Genomic DNA, 20,686 nt, shown 5'->3' on the forward strand with positions numbered 1-20,686 from the left:
AAACCCTTTATGCCATGGGATGATGTACCATCAGCCCTGCCTGTGGTAGCCAGTGGAAATCTGTGTTGCGTGACCGTAATCACTTTTCCCTCTCACAGCTTTCCTCCTCACCTTGCAGTCCTTCTCCAGCTGGGAAGCCCAGCCTCACCATCCCCAGCAAGAGCTGTGTCTGCCCTAGTATGACACTGCCAGCTCTTGGCTGGTGGTCACCTGCCAAGGCATTGGCCAGAGCCAGGTCCCAGCTTCCTCACCTTGCCCTGTGTATCTTGACATTGAACTGAAACTTCAGTTTCTATGAATGTTTTGCAAGTAGCAAAAAAATTAAGTCAAGCTCTTTAACTCATTTTTGCCTCTGTCTCTTTGACCCCATCACACCTTGCATATCAATCTGCAAAGCTGTAAAAGTCAATAACTGTACATAGCTCCCCAGCAAAATAAATAAATACATAAAATTTAAATGTCCAGGAAATCTGCTTGCCACACAACTCCCTTTGATAGCAGGATGTTCTTGCTGAGCCAACTGAAGCAGAACTTACCACAGAAAATTGTCTTGCATGCTGAACAAAAATTTGATCATTGGAACTTCAACATTTGCCACTGGCTCCTGGCATCCCATGCCCCCTTCACAATAAGATCTCCCTCACGAGTATCCTTTGAACTCTTAAGATGATGTGTGGTGGATTTCAGCAATAATTTGCATGGTGGATGAACATCAGGCAGAGGTGATCGGCAGGCACTGCTGGCCAAGAGCCAAGAGACACCTCAGCCCTTCCTCCCTTTTGCCATGATGTCTGGGAAGGAGATGGCCTCCCCTGCCACCAGGCAGAGGCATTTGCCAGGCGTTAAGTGCCAGCGCTGCATAGCTGGCAGGCTTTCTAAATGCAGTGAGTCTGGCTGCTTCCCACAGAGGGTAAGTCAGCCTTATTGTGACTTCCAGACCTCATCAGGGACAGATATAAGGGCAACACCAGTGACTTAGGCATGACACCTAAAGCAGCTTGCCTGGGAACCCTCTTCCTGTAGTGTGGCAGGACACCTCACAACCACTTTGTCCAAGACAAGTCAGCCCAAAGTGGTTCTGGTTCCAACTCAACATGCTTTTCTACAGGAAATATTTCACTTCTGCATGGGTACCCCCACCATCTCCAAATGTGGCTGAGGGTTGTGTTCCCAAATCCATGGCGTCACTTTTTGAGAGGTTTAGGATGTCATTCCCAAATCCAAGGGGGGATTCTCACTACGTGGAGGTAACAAACTGTCTTTTCACACACCCACCAGTATTTTTTCTGTCCCACACACTTCCCTTTTCTGTGTCTCCTGCACACTTGTGCATGGGACACCTGTAATTTACGCACACACACAAAAAAGAAAAACCCTGGAAATTTCTATGAGCTGTTGAGGGGAGGAGACCAAAAAGATGGGGATTTCGTGTTTTCTGGCAGGCACTACTGCTTGGGCAGTCCTGGGGCTGCTCACCAGGCCCGATTTTTTAGGCTGTTGCAAAGACGTTTGTCGTGTCCCTGGGTCTGTCAAGGGGCGGTCCCCGTGTGGCACCCCGCCCGGGGTACCGCTGCCCCCTTAGGGAACTAAAGACCATCTTCAACTTGTTGGGGCCGGGAGGCATCTCCTGCAGCTCCGCCTGTGCCAACGGGCTCCTCAAACGCAGTGTCACCAAACCACGGCACAAAGTAACGTCACGGAACCGCTTTTAGTATTTTCGGTGATGGGGTGGGGTGCAGGGGCAGCCGATGCCCCGAACCTCTCCTCACCTGCTCGGCGAGGGGAGGAAACCCGGGTCTCATTGACCGCCACCGCCGGGGCAGCCCCGCTCCCCGGCCGCCCCCACGGGCTCTCCGTGCGGTCGGGCGGAGGCGGGGCGGTGGCGGTGGCGGCGCCAATCGGGAGCTGGGGGCCGGGCCGAGGAGCGCGGTGCCGAGCAGCGCGGTGCCGAGCTCAGCCGTGCCGGCTGCCGGAGTCTGACGGGCGCTGCAGGTGGGAGCCCCGCTCCGCGGCGGCGCGTAACTTCGGCGGGCCGGGGCTGTCCGCGCCTGCCTTCCCCGCGGGAAGCGGGAGGAGGTGACTCCCGCGCAGCGGCGACGGAAACCCCCCCCCGGGGCAGGCTCAGGTGAGGAGCTGCCGGTTCCCGCTCCCCTCGTTTCCCCGGGCCGTCTTTCCTGGCCAGGCTCGGCTCGGTTCGGCACAGCGCAGCAGGGCCCACCGGGTCGCGATGCGCAGCGGGACCGCCGAGCTGTCCTTGGCTTGAGGTCAACGGGGAGGGCCGAGGGGCGTGCGCTGCCCGGGCCGCCCCCGCGGGGCGCCGTGCCCGGCCGTGCCGTTGCGCACCGCTCCGCGGGGAAGCCGGGCAAGGGCCGCGGGTTTGCGGTACGGGGCCTCCCCCTCGCTTTTTTTCCTGCTCCCCCTCCGCGTTTTTTGCTTTTGGTTGTTCGAGGTGTCCCGTGTTCTGCCCCTCTCCTTCCTCTCCTCCCTCCCCTCCCTCCCTCCAACCCCCGCCCTGGTTAGTTTCGGGGTGCGCGGAGCTCGCCCCCTCTCCGGCGGCGCAGCGGAGTTGCTGCCCGCGGCGCGGTGCGGACTGCGCGGGGCCGGGCGGTGCGGGGAGTGCTGCAGGCGGGTACGGCTTTTGCGGTAGCCTTGTCCCTCAGCCGCCCTTCCCGCCTCTTTCCCCTCCGAGGAATCTTCTGCGGAAGATCCGCCGGGAGGCTGGGGCACAGCGGCGGCAGCAAAGTTACGGGCTTTTGCGCGGCGGGGGCGGCTGCGGAAGGGGAGATGGGGAGTGGAGTGTGGGGGGGGTGAGGGATGCCGCGCAGCGCTGCGCAGGCTGAAGAAGATCTACTGGGAAGCCCAGGCGGTGCTGATGCGGGGGCTTGAAACCCATTTTTGAGGTGGGTTAGTGTAGCCTTGAGGCCAGTCCTACTAAGCCGCAAGGTTTTGCGGGCAGGTGGCGGGGTCAGTGCATCTTAAGCGTTAAAAATGCTTAATAGTGGGTATTTATGAGGTATTTATTTCCCCCTCCCCCTCTTACCCAACCCACCTCCATCCCCCCACTCCCCTTTCTCTACCTTTTCAGATGTGTAAAAAAACAGAACAAAAAAAAAATCCCCAAAACTCTACTCATCGGGCGACCGTCTTGCATTTCTGTAGTAACAGCAGTTCATTAGGAAAGTGATACTATCAGGAGAATCAAAAGTAGCAGCAGCAGAGCTCCGGGAGTGGTTGCGGATAGCGCTGCGGGATGGGTCGCCCTCCCCACACACCCTGCTTGCGGGAACGGCGTGGGGGGCACCCGGATTTGGGGAGCGTGTGTGGGTGCGGTGGGCTACAGTGCAGGGTGCAATGCAGAACTGGAAGCACCGAAACTCTGCATTTCGTGCACAGTTCAGCGCTGGGTGGCCATTTTTCTAATTTTTCCTGACAGGCTGTTGGACCCCTGAAATGCTCATTTAGGACTTGAAAAAACACCTCCAACACCCTTTCACTAGGTCTGTTTCTATGCCAAGTGTATTTTTGGATTCCCAAATCGGTGATCCTTTGTCGAGATTTAAACCTCATTAAGATGTAGCTAGCCATTAGTGAGAAGGACTTTTTTTTTTCCTCTTTTTTTTTTTTTTTTTTTTTTTTTTTTTTTTTCCTTCTCCCCTGTCTCTCTGTACTTCGTGTGCTTGTTCCCCTTGTCTTCTGTTCTTTCCAGGGAAGGATTTAGTCCCTGGCGTGATGGCTGAAATGGTGACACGCAATTCAATGTGCTGCCAGATGCTTACCTTCTTTCAGAGTTTGGGATAGGCTCAGGCAGCATTAAAAGCTTGCTTAGAGGATACTGTTATATGGTTTCCTCCATTTTTGGGCTATGTCAGAAGCAGCATAAAAATACTGGATCATCATTCCTCACACTGTAACTACAAGACTTTCAAAGATACATTCTTAGATATGCTTTGGGATTTTTCTGTTTTTGGTTGGTTGTTTTGTTTGGGGCTTTTTTTGTTTGTTTTCTTTTTAACATTCGAAATTGTCAGTCCTAGTATTTAGTTGGGAGATAATCTGCTATCCTTGTTTTTGTGATCTGGAGGCATCACTTTTGCTTCTTAATGACATTTTTTTAACATCAAATTCTCATTATTACAAAGGGTTGGGTATTTTAGCAAAACTTCCTAGATATACCCCCTAATGTTCTTAGAACCCCTCCAACCTTCACCAAGTGCCATAAACACATGCAGATAATGTAAATTTGTCAAGAAAATAGCCTTTGACTTTTTTTTTTTTTTTTCCAATTGGGAGATAGCAGAAAAACAGATTCTCAATACAGTAGTATCTCAGTATTACTCCTTCCTGCAGCAGAATTTCTCTCAGCATATGAAGTTTCTTTCAGAGGTAAATGCTATAGAAGTCCTCTGCTCAAATAATGGTTGCACATTACTGCTGAGATCTTGCTTAGGAAGGCACTTTACTATCTCGTGCAACCTTATCTGCCGTTCCACAACTTCATAACAAACCCATTGGAACATGAAATGACCTTGGAAAGGCATCTTTCCATCTGACACAAAGCATTCTCTTACAGGGAACAGCACTGCTCCACACAGGGCTAATGATTTCAAATTGATGCTTCTAAGAAGATTTTTTTTTTTTTTTTTTTTGAGAGGAGGGAGATGGGTGGAATATTGAATTTGAAAATAAAATATTTTTTTAAAAACAAACCCACTCAGCTGAAGTTGAAGCACCATTCAGCTGAAGAAGAGGTATATTAAGAATGTACATATGATAGTGACACTTAAGTTATGGGTGAAAACAAGACTTCAATTTTAATCAAAGGAAAATATAATTTCCTCTTCCAGTTCTGATTTGCTCATTCATAAGATCTTCAAAATTATTAGTGGGACTAATTGAAAGCTAGTTGGGTGTGTCAAATGGAGAAAAGAAGTGATGAAGTCTGAAGGAAGCTTTACATTTAATTGTATTGCTTCTACGTCAAAAATATTTGAGAACCATTTCTGTCCTCAAAATGCTGCTCCTCTGGAAAGCCTGCAAGAGCACTTGAGAATTAGCAGCAATGAAGGGGAGTCTTGTAGCTGCTGAGAGATCTAATGGAGTTCATGCCTGGCTAGAAAGCTTAATGGGATTTTGGCCTGGGTGCTGCACACTTAAGGTCTTCCTAAAGGGGGTGAACACCACTGGTGGTGCCCAGGGTTGTTTCACCTTTCAGGAAGATGGTGCCTCCTGTAGAGTGGTTCCTGCTCACAGCCTCAGGAGCTTGTGATATGAGTGCCACCTGCTGGGTGATAAGCATGCTTTGTATAAATTATAAATTATTTCAATTAATATACATGTACTTGTGTGTCTATACATACATACACCATGCTTGTGTATAAGTTTATTTGCATGTGTATGCCTTTTTCATAGAGATGTTCTTGAGTGAACCTATGAAACCTTGCTAAGACCTGAAGTTTCTCACCTTCTGAGTACTTACCACAGCTTGTGTTTTGTGAGACTCAAATAGCACTTGGGTTTTATATTGCAAGGATAGAGGGGTGATTTTGATACTGCTGGTGTTTAACGCTGCCTTTACCTTGCCGAAAGCAATGGGGAATTTTCAGTCATACACCTCATTGGTTGTGATGTTGTAAGCTTTCAGTCTTGGAGATCAGATGTCAAGCTGAGGAGGTAGAACTGCAGATATGAAATGGGGACCAAACTCAGCTTTACATTGATGTATCACTTAAATGTTAAATCTTCATTGCAGTGCTGATTTTGTAATTTCTCATGTCACCTCTCTTATTTCCATGAAGTTATATGAGCATCCTATTTGATACAAAATATCACTTCTCATCTAGATTAGCTGAAGTTGTATAGAATTTGCAGAGTATTGCTGGACAATCCTTTTCATTTTAAAGAACACTTTTTCATATGCACACTTTAATAACATTTGCACGGGGCAGCAAAATAGAAAAGTTGGATTATGTTCTAGAAGTTCCACCAACAAGTGAAATCATAAATCTGAATCTGACATCATCTGCAGCTATGGCTTTCCAATTTCCATTAGTTTCCACCCCTTGCAGCTTGCTGGAGCGTTGGCTGAGATGCTGTTTAAATACCAGTGTGATTCAGCTGGATACAGAGTGCAATCAGCCGCAGCATCAGGGTTTGTGCTTGATCTATATCATACTGATAATAAAGGGGAGAGATGCAGAGCCTTGTTTTTTGGTGTAGGTTGTTGGCTTTTCTTTTTTTTTTTTTTTATGGACAGCTGACCTCATTAAGGCTTTATTGTTTATTTATTTCATTGTGGAGTGGTGCCAGATGAAGTCTTTTAGCCTTCCTGAGGACTAGGAATGGATCCAAGCTGAACCATAAAAGTTTTGAGGAAACTCTGAAAAGCTTTCAGCTGGAAAATCCATATTGATGTACTTTTGTGATAAATGGATAAAATGCTTCATGTGGCTTTGAAAGTGCGTTCCTCCACTTGACATCTGTATGCTGGAGACTGCGTAACAGTCAGGGATGAGTTGATGGAGCAAAAAGCAAGTAGTGTAATTGCAGAGTTCATCTTAAAGTGTGGTTCTAGCAAAAAAGAAGGAAAAAACCCACCTAGCATATCAAGAAGGATTACAGGATAGGCTTTTGAGGCAGGGGCCCCACTGTAATAATGCATAACTAAAGTTCACTGTCCCCTAAATCATTCATAGTTAAATTTGATGCTTGAAAAATTGTGACTTCAGTGTCTGATGAAGAAGCAATTGACCCTAAAATTGCTGCCTGAAGCTGAACCAATGTTTTCAGTTTCATAGCCAGTGTCATGCAAAAATAGCACATGAAGAGGAGCAGGGGGAATGTAACAAAGCACTGTGGTCTTGTTCTAACTTCTCACCTGGACCCGAGATATTACCATGTACTGTAGGCAGTGGATGCTGCTGCAGTGCTCAAGGCATCTTGTATCTCATCCACTCACCCATCCCATCATGGTGTATTGTGATCTTTTTTTTTCTATTTCCCCAAAAACCTTCTGAGTTGTTAAGGGAAAGCTGCCCCTTACAACATGTCAAACTTCAATGTGTTCTCAGAAATATGTATACACTATTGTCAGTGGAGATGCTGCCCTTCTATGTCACTCTCCTGCCTCCTCTTCATCCTAAATAAACTATATTGGCAGCTCTCCTGCTCAAATTCTACTGTTCTAGAGTTTTGTTCCTTTTCTGCACACTGAGTTTTCCAGAATTCCCACCTACTTGTATACGCTTTCTTGTGACCTCTTGACCTCTTGTATTCTAGTAATGTAATTAATGTTCCTCATGCTTCAACCACCATCAAAACCTCACTTTACTTAATTTGAAGTCCTGTGTTTAGTCAGGCCACTCAATGGCCATTACATTTCTTGCAAGCATCTTGAAGTCACGTGTGCTCCAATAAAGATGTCTTCCCACTATTTTCAGCTTTCTTTGGGGAGGGAAAAGGCAGATAATATCTTGAGGACAATCTGTAGCTGTTGTCACACTGGCACTTATGGTACATGGTCACATCTCATCTCTGGGGAAGGGCTGCATTGCACAAGTCTGACAAGAAATCGGTAATGAAGGCAAATCCTTTGCAATCTTTTTTCCCTTTCCTCTCCAATATCCTTCACGTGAAGACATTGGAAAGACTCCTTCTGTAAAAGCACTCCTACAAAAACAGCAACAAAAAATGTTGCTCACTGGCAACATGGTAAATAGATGAGCAATTATCCTTACTCTGCAGTCTTTCGTGCTGTCTTATTAATGGGCCATGGAGTCAGAGGAGGTAACTCATCAACTGTTATCTGTAGGGGGTCTGCAAATTGGTTGACTGTGCCAGTTATGTTTTCCTTTTTGACACCAACAGATAAATTTACCTTCACGTGGCATGATTTCTACAGAAACCACACCAGAGTCTGCATGGGCGGCTCATTGCCTCGGGGATTTCTGGAGGCCAAAATGCTGCCCTGGACTCAGGCTTTTTCTCTGGCACTTTGCAGAAGATCTCAAAGCTGTGAGCATACCTGTATCCCTGAGAATAGTTGGGTTTTGAAGAATTGGACAGACAAAACACACGAAATGGGACAGATTTCCCAATCTGTTGAAAGAGACTTTCCAAGTGACCTTTGGCTCCTTGGCATCTCATCAGCCTTGACGCTGCTTGCACAATGATCAATCTGATGACGATACAGCTGCTGTATGGGACAAGATGGCAGAATTTCCTTCACTGCCACCTCCTCCTCTCCTCTGCAGGCTTCAGTGCTCTCTTCTTCTGATATCTCTGTGCTCGGGACCTTCTGCTCGTCCTCAACTTGCAAATGCAATTGGTTTCTTTCATCAAAAGAAGAGCTCGCCTTTCATTGCCATTGCACACTCACGTGCACTTTGTTTAAGTCAACCCAAAGTGATTGGCGTTTAGTACAGATGTCTTAAAAGCATTCCCACTCCAAAGGAATAATAATAACAAACCCCAACCTACCAAAAAAGCTGAAAACCCAAACGCTATATTTGTTGAATGCTTTAGAGCGGTTGCCAAAAGAAATCAACAGCCTGGGAAGGCTGTAAATTTAATTCTTTGGCTTTTTAGTAGTAGGAGAGAAATGACACTGATCAAGGTCCAAATGCAGAAAATTTGTTATTTCAGCTTGACAGTTTGCAGATGTGTAACCATGCTTAACACTGTTTAGCTGCGGGGTAGGCTACAGTCCCCCTTAGCTGCAAAGAATAAATTCTCAATCCCCCATTCTTGACTGAGGATTCTGAAAATTAGCAGTCACTGTGGCCTCGTGGCGGTTTTGACTTACTTCCTTGCCAAATGTTGCATCTCATTATCAACAATTCAGAAATGTCTGCAGTATGAGAAAATAATACACTTTACTGTACATGATGTTGTCTACCTGTTACTGCCTGATGAGGGGAAGTACAGTACAAGATATGATTTTCTATTTTTTTGATTATTTTTCCCTCTCTCAAAAGCTTTCTTACAAGTCCAGCCTTGACAGATTATTATTGATCCGTAATTCTTAATCTTTAATCAATATGATGTTGCTGTTGTGTTTATTTTCATTATTCCTAAGTTAGGAGTGTGGGTGTATGTTCAGTTCATTTAATGAGTTATCTGAAACTATTCTGTCATACAGACTTTGTAGAAAAAAGAAGTGTTGTGTTGTTCATTGAATCTCAAGAGTGCTTTTTTTCTGTTTTTTCCCTTCGTTTTCCTGCTGATTGCTGTGACCATGCTTCAACCATGGACTTCACCAACGGGACAAACGACTGCCTCTTGGAATATGGACAATTTTGGTGAGTCTGCAAAATGAGTTTCACGTACTTAAGCATGCTTGAGAGAAGGAGGAGAAGCATTATTTATTGGAAGTTGAGCTTGATGAAGGCTAAGTCTGCTTTTGGGATGTTTTTGCAGAAGCAACAGGCAAAGCTTTTGAGTGTCAGCTTTTTTTTTTTTTGATGGAGTGTTTTTTTTTGTTATTCTGTTTTATTGTTGAAAAGGTGAAGGAATTAACATGCGGTAGATTAATTTGAAATAGTGTCATTTTATGAGGTTGAGTGTTATTGCTTTTGTAATAATTTTTAAATTACTTTTCTGAAAGACACACTATGAAGAACACTTCTTAGAACATTTTAAGTTTTCTTTTCTGGCTTATTCAGTTGTTTCTGCAAATAGTTCAGGCAGAAAATGATTAATTCATTGGATGGCTTTTCAGAAAAGCACTATAGAGTTCTTCTCACTGTGTCTAATTCCAGTCTTGCCTGTGGTGTGAACTTTTAAGAGCTGATGTGTTGATGGTGTTTTTGCATTAATATTGTACTAGAATTTTCTGTGAAAAGGATTTCCATCCCAAGTAGACTCTGGTGACATCTCTTTTTAAATTAGAAAAAAAAAAAAAAAAGCACAAAGCTCTCTCAGAGTCATGTTTTTTACTTACGTGCAGACAGCTGACTTGTAGAATACCAGTCTGGGGGTACCTGCTCTTGCTCCCTGAGGGTGGAGGGCTCTGGCACTTTGGACTTTCAATTAAAGGTGACTGGACAGCTGCAGGGAAAACATTTGCTGCAAACCTGTCAGCCCAGAGATCTGCTCTGGAAGCACTCTCGGTGTTGGCAAATTCACCCAGTATTGTCCGTGGGACTAAAGCTGCCTCTGCGCACTGACATGAGGTGGTTGGCAGCTTAGCAGCCTTGGGGTTTATCTCTGAGCTATTTAGACCTAGCAGGAGTGGCTCCTTACTACTAATAGGCTCAGTTAAGGAAAACAACTTGCTTCACCTCTCTCACCTGTGAGGTGACAATCTCACGCAAGCGCAGCCTTAAGTCTTGAGGGAGAAGGTAAATATGGTGCGTGCACAGCATTGGCTGCCTGTCCCATCCCAGGGAGATGAGAGTGTCCCCAGTGGAGTGGCCCTGTCCCCAGCAAAGGTGTGGGAGTGAGTGTGGGGCTGGGCACTGGCTCCTCTCCGACAGATTGCAGCTGGATTTAGCTGGTGCAAACCCCTTTGGAGTGGGGGTGGGGAAACTGGCATTGCTCCCTCCCTGATCTTCCTTTCCAGGCTCTTGAACATGCACAGTCTGTGATGCCTGTCTTCCACTGCTACAAAGAGCCCGAGACCAAAAGATAGGTCTTAGAGTTTCTTCTCAGGCACAGCTTTGGAGAAATCCGAGATAAAACCTGATATTTTGCTTTTGAGCATTTCTGAAGTATTGCTGCTTAATCCTTTTTATTGATCCATAGCTTATGCCGGAAAGCCCTTGTCTCGAGGCAATATTCAGAGTCCTGGGGGATAATGGCACTAATCACATTTCATATGACCTTTCAGGCAGGATGAACATATGTTGCACTGCTGCATTTTTCTCCTCTCTTAGTTCTGGTTATATATCTTTTATTCCTCAGCAGCGTGGCTTAGGAGGGCAGTTAAGAAGCCTTCTGCGTGACTGGTACACGGTAATTTGGAAACTGAGTAGCAGTACAGTCTGTAAGTGGACTGCTGCTTCAGATTGCTGTGCTTTGAAGTACTAAGAAGCCTTGATCAGCCTATGAGAGAAATAGCTCTTGTGCCCAGGAAGAGAAGTAATGCCTATTTACTGTGATGGACACACTACCCAAAACTCTTCGACTCTGAAAACCAGCTCATGGCTTTGCATCAGCATGGATATTGCTTTTTCAGACTACTTTGTAATGTACATGAATAATTGGCTCTTATGTTGCACCTATATAAAGAGATGCTGCTTCAATATCTGGAAACACAGTAATATGAGCGCTGAAGTGCTGCCGTCACCAGTGCACATCAGAAAAAGCTTGATGTGATCACATGGACAAGCCATTTCCACACAGGTTTTATTCTTAGATTTATTTTTCACTTTCAATCTGATTTGGTTATGTTTGAATTTCTGGCAAACGCAGTTAGCAAAGTTAAAATCCAAAACAGTAATCCTCATCAAACTTAAGAGTGTACTTTGCATAAACGGATAAATAACAGAGCTGAAACTATAAGGAATGATTTCCTTTCCATTCACTAAAAGAGTAGAACAAATGTCACCTCAGGCTCTTCCTAGTAGTGTTTGGTGGAAGGTCAAGAGACAGTGACCACCAGTTGAGTTGAGGGGTTCACACTGGCTACTGGGAGAAGCTTTTTTACTCCAAGGCCAGCTGGCCAGCCAGGGCTACGGCTTGCCCAGGGTAGCTCGGGAGTCTCCATCCTTGGGGGTGTTCAGGACTGGACTGGGCCAAGTCCTGAACAGCCAACTTGGATCTCATAGCTGGCCCTACCTGGAACAGGAAACTGGACCAGAGGTGTACTGAGGCCCCTCCTAGCCTGAATTTTCCTTTGATCCATTAAAAACTGCTTGAATCTAGAGGGGCATTTGTGCTTGGAAGAAGAGTGAAGTGGCAGGGTCATGGAGGGCGTTGTGATAAGGGCAAGGCTGGCGGTGGCTGCTGTAACAGGAGAAGGAGGAGGAATGCAGCATCTGGCCAGGCTCATTCTGAAGTGCTTTCTGGGTTTGTCTCTGAACATTTGTTGCTTTTGGTTTTTAATTGCGCAAAACAATTAAAACCTCCTGCTTGCTGCATCTGAAGAAACTGCATGCTGTTTTATACCAACAGTAGCTCTATCACTGGTTCTCAAAACTTTGGAAATAATCAGCCGACTCTTGTTCATATCAGTTAACAAACCTCACCTTGTGGGTTCAGACTTCAGGGGAACTTTATTCTTCATGTAGAAGGCTTCTGGTCTTTGGGTTTAGTTTTTTTTGGTTAGTTTTTAGTTGTTTTTTTGTTAAAGATTGAGCTATGGCTATTCCCAGTCCTTCCAAAATTATGTGGGATTGTGAATAGGGTACAGATTCAAACCTATGGTTGGTTGGACTGAACAGTAGTCAGCTTACCAAGGCCAGGTAGGTGCTTCTGGATGGTGACATGAAGCCAAACAGAGCTCCTAAAGAGATAAAGGAAGAGAGCAGTAGTCAAGTTACTGAAGTAGCCTTGCCAGGGTGAAATAGGTGAGGTTATTTATAGGTGAGGAGTGTGTATGGGTCAGATATGACCACAGTGGGGCTGGAGAAGCAAAGGGCTCCTAATGGAGACAACCTCCTGAGTAATCCTTTGCATTTTCAAGAAGATGATGGCCTGCAGTGCTGGAGTTTGTCCAGAAAACACTTGAAAACACACATAAAAGATACAAAATGCACTATTAGTAGGGTATAGCTTACTAATGTGTGAGTGAATGAATTAAAGTGTTTTACCTGATCTCGGTATTTCTGATCTGGTTTTGTTGGCTTGATTTTCATTCCTCCCAGAAGGGAGTGAGTTTAATATATGAGTTGACTTTCCTTCTTTGGAGGCAATACAGGTGAATATGGAAAACATCAGTTAGTAACACCAAGTGGGATTTCAAAGGTTTACACTTATTTTTGCATTTTTTATCTTTCTTTTACTATCCTGTCACTATCCTGTCTGCTTCCACCCATATAGCAAGTGAACCGACATTCTTGCCTGTTGTGCCGCAGCTGTGATGGCATGGGGTCAGTGGGTGAGGTCCCAGTGGGACCACAGTGTCTTGTCCCTACCATGTTCAGAGACTGAAAGCCATCAGGATTCTTGTTGAGAAAAACTAAAAGTGTTAGATTTTACCTTTACCTTGACTGTAACAGTGCTGCTCCATGTGTCTGTACGGTGACTATCTTCAGAGTTATGTTCACATAACTATTGTGACTTTATGGCCACTTTTCCTCCAGCCTTGAATAGTACACTGGGTAATTTGCCTTTTATTTTAATGTCTTTTATATGTATGCAAAGCCTTTGTATTTCTTCTTTTCTGTCATGTTTTTTCCCATAGCTGTTCATTTTCAGTTGTTGCATGGATAATAGTGCTGATGAACAAGTATTTAGCCTGACACACAAAAGCATCGCTGTAAAGAAAATGAAGCAGTGAAAATTACAGTGGCAAAGGTTCCTAAATTATAGTTGTACAGGAAGATTGTGATAAGGAAGTAGTTAAACATTACTATTTAGTCAAACCTACAACTGTGGCTGGTACTTTGATTGTCTCCTCCTTTTGCTGACAGTTTGTGTCATCGGTGAGATACTCTTCATTCTAATAAAGTCCCTGTTTTATTGAACCAAAAGCTTGTGAAAGTAAATGGGCGTGTTCTCCCAGTTGGTTTTAGGTCAAGTGCCAAACAAATGCTAGTTATTTTCAGATTTGCTTTTCAAAGAAAAGTTAGGTGCTTGCTATATCCACTGTTTTAAAAAAACCAAAACCAATACGCAAATCAATCTGCCCACCTGAGAGCACATGAATTTTCCATGCAGGTGTACTGGAAAACATACATAACATCATAGGACTTAGGATATTCATAATCAGGAGTATTAATATTTGAGCTGACTGTGTGCTTGCTACAGCTGGAAAGCCTGTTGCTTTTATGGCAGCAATTTGTTTGCTTACAAGCCTGGGGGCTGAAAAACGTCCTGGCAGATGTGAGCATTGTCCTTTGTGGAGAATGGTTGCTTTGCTCATCAGCCTGGTGGTGAGTACAAGCCACCACCTCCTAGCAGCAGCAATCACATTTGAAGACTTTTGCTTAGTTTTAAAGCATCACAGCAGTAATCCATGAGACCCTTTCATCCACAGGAATGTGGTACCAATAAAATGTGTTAAGTAGATCTTTCACGATAATAAGGAGTAGATAGGGTCCTTTGAGGAAAGCTTGCACCTTTCTTCATAGACACTATATTTTTCCCCTCTGGAAATTGCTGTGAGGATCTATGTTGGTGGTTAGGAATAACTTCATCTCTCCTCCCAAGTGATTCAGAAATTGTCCAGAGGCAAGCTGGGGTACTGTGGTTAATTGTATTTGAGCGGGATGGAGTGCTGTCCAGAAGCAAAAGGTAGTCTTCTGTGGTAAAGTTAACTACCTTTGTGCTTATCTTAACCTTGATGAAGCTATTACCATAGGTTTGTTAGTGAAAGAGTTAGGTGAAGGCAGTGGCCCAGACTGAGCAAAGGTTAAAGCAATCAGCGATAGCTCGACTGTCAGCAGAATTGCATTACTGGGAACCACATCTGAGGCTTTGCACAACTTTATTGTCTGCTGGGCTTTTAGCTGTTCCTGTGAGCATGTCCTTCAGCAAGCTAAGGAAGGGCCAAGGGTTGTCTGCCTGTGATTTTTTGCCTGCCCTTTGCATAGCGGGGCCAGTCCAGAGTGTGCCCAAAATACTGCAGAAGTGGCAGTTGTTTGTGGTGGAGCCCAAGATAAAGCAAATTGTCCAGTAACCATGAGGCTATGCAAGTTGGATCTTGGCAACTTGGCTTACCTTTTCTTTTTTTTTTTTTTTTCCTTTCCACCAGAATAGTTGAGTTGTTCTGAGGTTTGGTGTTGTTACATTGTATTTTTAACTTCAAAAATTGCTTACCTGTAGTTAAATGTGTGATACATTTAATTTGAGACGGCAGGTTTATCAAATGTCACAAATGAGGTTTCGTGTTAGAACTAATTCAAATGAGCTGAAAAAAAATATTCGTCCTACTTAATATACATTAATGTGTGCAAAATTCTCATTTACTTGGAATCAGTTGAGCCTAGTGTCAAAGTAGATAATCAGACTTGGTCATATTTCTCTTAACCCAGCACTACATTCATCATATGGTACTTTAAAAATCTATATATACCTAGTTTATCCAAGTGTTTGTGAGTCTTTTACACCAACCTAATGCATCTGTAGAGGAATAGAAATTATTTTGCAGTTGGCCAGTGGCAAAGCCTGTCTCTTTATGCAGAGATGTAATTGCTGGCTCAATATACATTTTTGCAGTAGTGACAGTCACCACAGCTGTTTGAGTTCTGTCATGTTTATGCATGACCAGATATTGCAATAGGATGGTAAGAATTTGAAGCAAGGAGAGCTTTCATTTTTCAGTCTCGGGAAGTGGGCTCCATCTAGTGTTTCATTTAAAGGTTAGACACCAGCTCCTTTTCTTGAATGCCCTTGCAGTGTGGATAAAGGACAAAGAGGAGGAATTGCGATAGGCATCTCTTTCTTTGATGATTATCTGGAATGAGACATTTCTTGATACACTGAGAATGTGAATGGCAACCTGAAACACTATGTCTGTCTTGCATATGCACTCAAAGCTAAAATATTCCTTTTATGAAATGGCACGTGGCTAAAAAAAAATTTAAACCAGCATTAAAAGTGATCTTGGAATATTTTGTGGTTGATTCTTAGATACACTTTCCTGCTATTTGATGTTAGAAACCAGTCAGTAAAATTGGAATTAGAAATCTAAGGGCAGAGCTCTTTTAAGAAGTAATGGAGTTTGAAATGTGTACTGGATATTAATATTCAGTCAACAGAATAGTTTTCCAATATGTAATACTTCTCTAAAGAAGAATGTGGAGTTCTGTCCTTCCTTTCTGTGGCTTTCTTAACATTTCCATTTTAGTGATATTTAATCCCTTTGTAAAAGCTACCTCTTAATTATTATTATTATTATTAAAAGGGATATAATATTTTGACCTAATTTTAACTAAAACAGAAAAGTATTTGATAGTTAATTGTCTCATGTCTCCAATGCCCAGGTGATAAATAAAGCTGTGAAAGAGACATGAAGCCTGAAGAGATAAAAAAAATAAATCACATGTTCGGGGTGGTGTTGATTCATTCAACTTCTGTTTTTTGCTGAAACTGGACCAGACGGAGGAAGCTGAAATACTTAAGACTGAGTACAGATTTGTCTTCTCCGCTTACCTGTTACATTTCAAACTGTAGAAGCAGAGACTCAGAAACATTTTGTCAGGAGGACATGGCAGCAGTGAGGAAAACTTGGGCTATCTGAGGACTATAATTATCCTTACAATGGGGTTTTGTCCAGTTGCATTTTTTCCTCCTGTAAAGGGAGATTTGAAGCTGCTTTCAACGGGCTTTTAGCCTGAGCTCTCTGGCACCTTGTAGCCATGCTTTGACACCAAGGATGGGAGGGAGGTGGGCGCTGTGCCTGGGCTAAATGTGGCTGCAGGATGGAGCCACAGAGCCCTCCCTGCCTGCATGGGGATGTCACAGATCTTTGCAGCCACTCCAAGGTGCAGTGGGGTTGTGTGACTTGCCCAGGCAGTCACCTTGAGAGCTGGAGGCCAGAGATCTGCAGGGCTGCCTGCCCCTTGCAGTGGTGGGAGAGATCCCCCACCCAACACCCAAGGCAACTCTTGGCTTCTTCCCCACCCCTCACCAGAGCGGCATGGTGCATGGTCTGGGATGTAGTCCCATGTTGTTGGCAGAGAGCCTGTTGTTGTTTCATCTGTAAAATATTTGGGGTCTGGGCTTTCCAGTTGACACTTGGGAGAGGAGTGTGGACAAATTTAATGGGAACCATCTGGCACTGGGAGGGAGCAGGGAGATGGTTTCCTCAGCCACATGAATAGAGGGAGCCGCTGTGGCAAGGCCCCAGGGTGCCTGTGTGTCTGTGGCACAGGGGGGAGAGGGTCGAGAGTGGTGGATGAGGAAGGTATGTGTACGAGTGGGCTGTGGGTGGTGAAACCTCCTTGGGTGTTGGGCAGCCCTACTAAGCCCTGGGAATGGCTTGGGAGCCCCCCAGTATTGGGCTGTGCTGGTATCACTTGGATAACACAGGCAGCCCACAGCTCTGTGGTGGTTAAGTATGTGTAGGTACACATCTTGACAACTCATAAATGTTTTTATTGGGTTTTTGGTTTTTTTGTTTTGTTTTGTTTTTTGTTTTTTTTCCTTTGTGTCACTGGTGTAGTTGGCAACTTGTAGTGGATGTTAACTTGGTCTCCCAGCTGCACAGAGACAATGGTGTTGAGGTGGACCTGCTGGAATGCCTGGACTTTTGTTGCTAATAAATACTGTCTTCTGTAGGCAAGAAAATATTTCTTTACCTGCTGAATTTGAAGAAAGAAAGAAAAAAAAAGTATAACTTAACACATTGTTAAATGCAGTTTACTTTTCCATGCTTCCTAATTTTACATTTCTCCTCGAGTGTTCAATGAAAACAGGCATAAGTTTGTGTCATTTGAGGTCTCTGGGTCTTACAGTGATCCAGTGGATCATTAAGAATCTTGTGTTGTTTGTTTTTCAAATCACCTGTTTAGAAGCAGTGGTTACACTATGATTTCTAAACAATCTTTGATATATGTCTTCCCCTTAAATCTCGGCAAAAAAACCCTTTTTTCTCTTTAAACAAAATTAAATTTGGTCCAAATCTAAACTGCCATTGTGTCTTTAAAACATAGTTGTATAATTATAGATTGAAAAGGCAAGGAAATGTTTTTCATTTTGGAGTGCTTGATAATAGTGTCATCATCAGCTCAGGCAGTGCACCACGCAAAAATGAGTTTGCATGGTAACCAACACTTTACTTCTATCTGAGGCTAAAACAAACCATGGAAGCTTTGTAGGTAGTTTTTGTTGTCACCCACCAGTAACAGGATGGGGCTTCTCACCCACATTCTTGCTTTTAATCTGTGTGTGCTTGCCATGTCCAACTCTATTGGTGATTGTAGTGATGGTGTCTCATGGCCAAGGGAGTTGGTTGGGTTTGGTGTTGGCAGGGGAGGGAGGGTCCTTGAAGAGTTTTCTCTGTCCCCCACTTGTGGTGAAGCTTGATGGAGGAGGGAGAAAGCCCAGAAAGACTGCATTTTGTCATGATGCTGAACTGTAGGTGAGGCTGTGGTGGCACCAGGGGAAGCTCTTAGATGGTAATGGTGGTTGACAGTGTGTCCACCACTTCCCTTTGCTAAGCATGGAAGAGCCTAAAATGACAAAGCAAATGCCACATATTCCCTCTGCATCACAAAATGGCAAAGCTGGGGATAATTTAGAGGAGAGATACTTTGTTGTGCTTGGGAGAGCTGTGGCAGAGTTTATGGCATTTAAAAAAAGAAAACAAAGCCTTGAGAACATCAGCTTTCACAGGTGGTTCTGGCACACACAAATGGTGTCTGAAGCTTTCTGATCACTTCTGTTGCCCTGCTAGGGAAGGAAAGTTCTGAAATAGAGACAAGGAGTGGAAACGAGTAGAAATTACTCAGATTTTGAGTAGTGCAGATCATGAAGAAGGTGTAATTAGTCCTTGCCTATTTAACCTGGAAAAAAAAAAAAAAAAGCGCTAAATGAAAGGTAGGGAAGAAAAAGAAAAAGAGATGGCATATTAAGAAGAATTGACTATTTTAGACTCAGTATCTAAAATCAGGTAGTAAAATTAAGGTATAAAATAATTTACTAGCCATCTACATGTTGTGTTTTATGATAGAAGTAGCAAATACTGTGGAAGTACAATTCACTGTGGAAGTAAATAATGAGGGTAGACAGTTGGCACCAACTAATTGAAGGGCCAGGCAGTGTATTTTGAGAGAAAGAGAATGTACTAATGCATCAGCTGAGATTAAGGGTGTTAAAATGACGAGATCCTCAATTTAGAATGATGTTTCTTGCCTGAGGAGGTCTGACCATGGTATGATGTGCTTCTGGCTGTGAACATTCCTCTGCATGGTGGGCAATAGCACCCCTGTCACAGTGGGTGCATGTTCACCTCTCTCATATTCTTCTCTTTTTGATCCCACACAAACAGGAGCTAGCTGGTTGGGGAGCTAGACCTAGCCAGCACTTAGAGCTTTGCATTGGTTTTGGTTACCTGACTTGAACTCTTTTCTCCCTCTGCTGGGGGCTGATGTTTTTGGTTGTTAGGCATCTGTGAGCAAAGCTTCAGGACCTGTTGGGTCTGTGCCACGGTGACATGTGACACTGAAAATTTATGAACTGGAAACCTGCTGTGAAAAGGACATCTGTTTAAACAAAAGGAAGGGAAATCAAGAAGGCAACTTCACTGCCCTGAGATTGTGAGGGTTGTTTTCATGGCCTAAAATGTTCCTTTTATCATTAAGTTATCATTTCACGTCGGGAAGAGAGAGAGCTCCTAACATCCTTCCTTCGTAATGTGGCCCTTAAGAAACAATAACAAACATCATTGTACTTTAGCTCTTCCAGGAAGTCTCACACCGTGATTTGCTTCGGTTTCTTCTGCATTTATAGAGACATAAATGGTTTCTGAAGAAAAGCTTGCTCTAATTTGTAGACATGAAATTGGTAATAATTTGCCGGCTGTTGCTGATGTAATTTCTTCTTCAGCCTCATTCACCTGGCATTAAAATCATATTACTGAATCTCGATTTTAAAATTGCAACAGCTAATAGGGAAAACCTTTGCTTTAAGTGTTTTGTTGGCTTGATCTAATCTGTATCCTTTATGTCCACTGTGGGACTGGATCCAGCTTTTCAGTGCTGACAAGTACCTTTTAGCTTCAATTGTTATGGGGAAAACAATTTCAGAACTTAGTTATTAAAGCCACTTTTTAAAGGCAAAAGTAATGAAATTGCCCAGTCTGAAGACACAAGTTGTAGAACTTAATATCTAATATTAGATAGCATTATTAAAGCCAAATATTCAGCATTAAAATAATTTGGGGTTAATTTTTGTTACAAGCCCCAAAAATGCCTTCTGACACAACTCTTTGGAATGCAATGGCCAAAAAATACTGTTCTGCTGCACTTTGCAGGTGACATGCAATCCAGGTTTTATTAGCATGCTTTGCCAGACTGCCTGCCCTTGCAGTAAGCATCCCTTGTGCTTGAAGTCTGAGCATGTTCGCTCCTTACAAAAGCAGGTATGAGGTTAGTTGGAGTTTCTTGTGATCTGGTTGCTGTGTAAATAACAATATAAAACTAGATCTGACTGGAGTATGCAACAACATCTCTAATGGTTTTTTTCCTTTCCCCCTCAAATTTCTGCTTTGCTTTGAAGTTACAAATGGGCAGCACCTACCTGAAGGTTTTTCATTCTATAAAAACTGGGATAGGATCTTAATTTGTCAGTTAAAGTGTACATGTTCTCACATATTATGTCTTTAAACTTTTTTTTTTCTCTTTTAGAATGTACACTATTGAGTTCCTAAAGATTTATTTTTCTTGATAATTCTGATTAAGAGAGGAATTGCAGCTAGGCAGTGGTGGGGAAAAGAAAGTGCTGAATTAATGTTGTAAGAAAGGAAGAAGAATTTCATTACTTCCAGAGATAATTTTACTTTTTGTTTGATTTGATCGCTTTCACACTTTGATTTGCATTAACATGCAAATATTTCTTCCTTGCTGTGCTCAAAGTCGAAAGA

General features: G+C 43.6%; 1 protein-coding gene across 1 annotated transcript in view; it reads left to right on the forward strand.

Annotated features, from left to right (window-relative positions):
- Window positions 1–1,938: 1,938 nt before the first annotated feature.
- Window positions 1,939–20,686, forward strand: part of EPB41L3 (erythrocyte membrane protein band 4.1 like 3) — a 145,277-nt gene continuing 126,529 nt past the window's right edge. Inside the window, exon 1 of the mRNA XM_030444628.1 lies at window positions 1,939–2,125. The gene's annotated coding sequence lies outside the window, so the exon portion shown is untranslated. The remainder of the gene's footprint in view (window positions 2,126–20,686) is intronic.

Source organism: Calypte anna, chromosome 2 (genome assembly GCF_003957555.1).
Source record: "Calypte anna isolate BGI_N300 chromosome 2, bCalAnn1_v1.p, whole genome shotgun sequence".
NCBI classification, from domain to species: domain Eukaryota; kingdom Metazoa; phylum Chordata; class Aves; order Apodiformes; family Trochilidae; genus Calypte; species Calypte anna.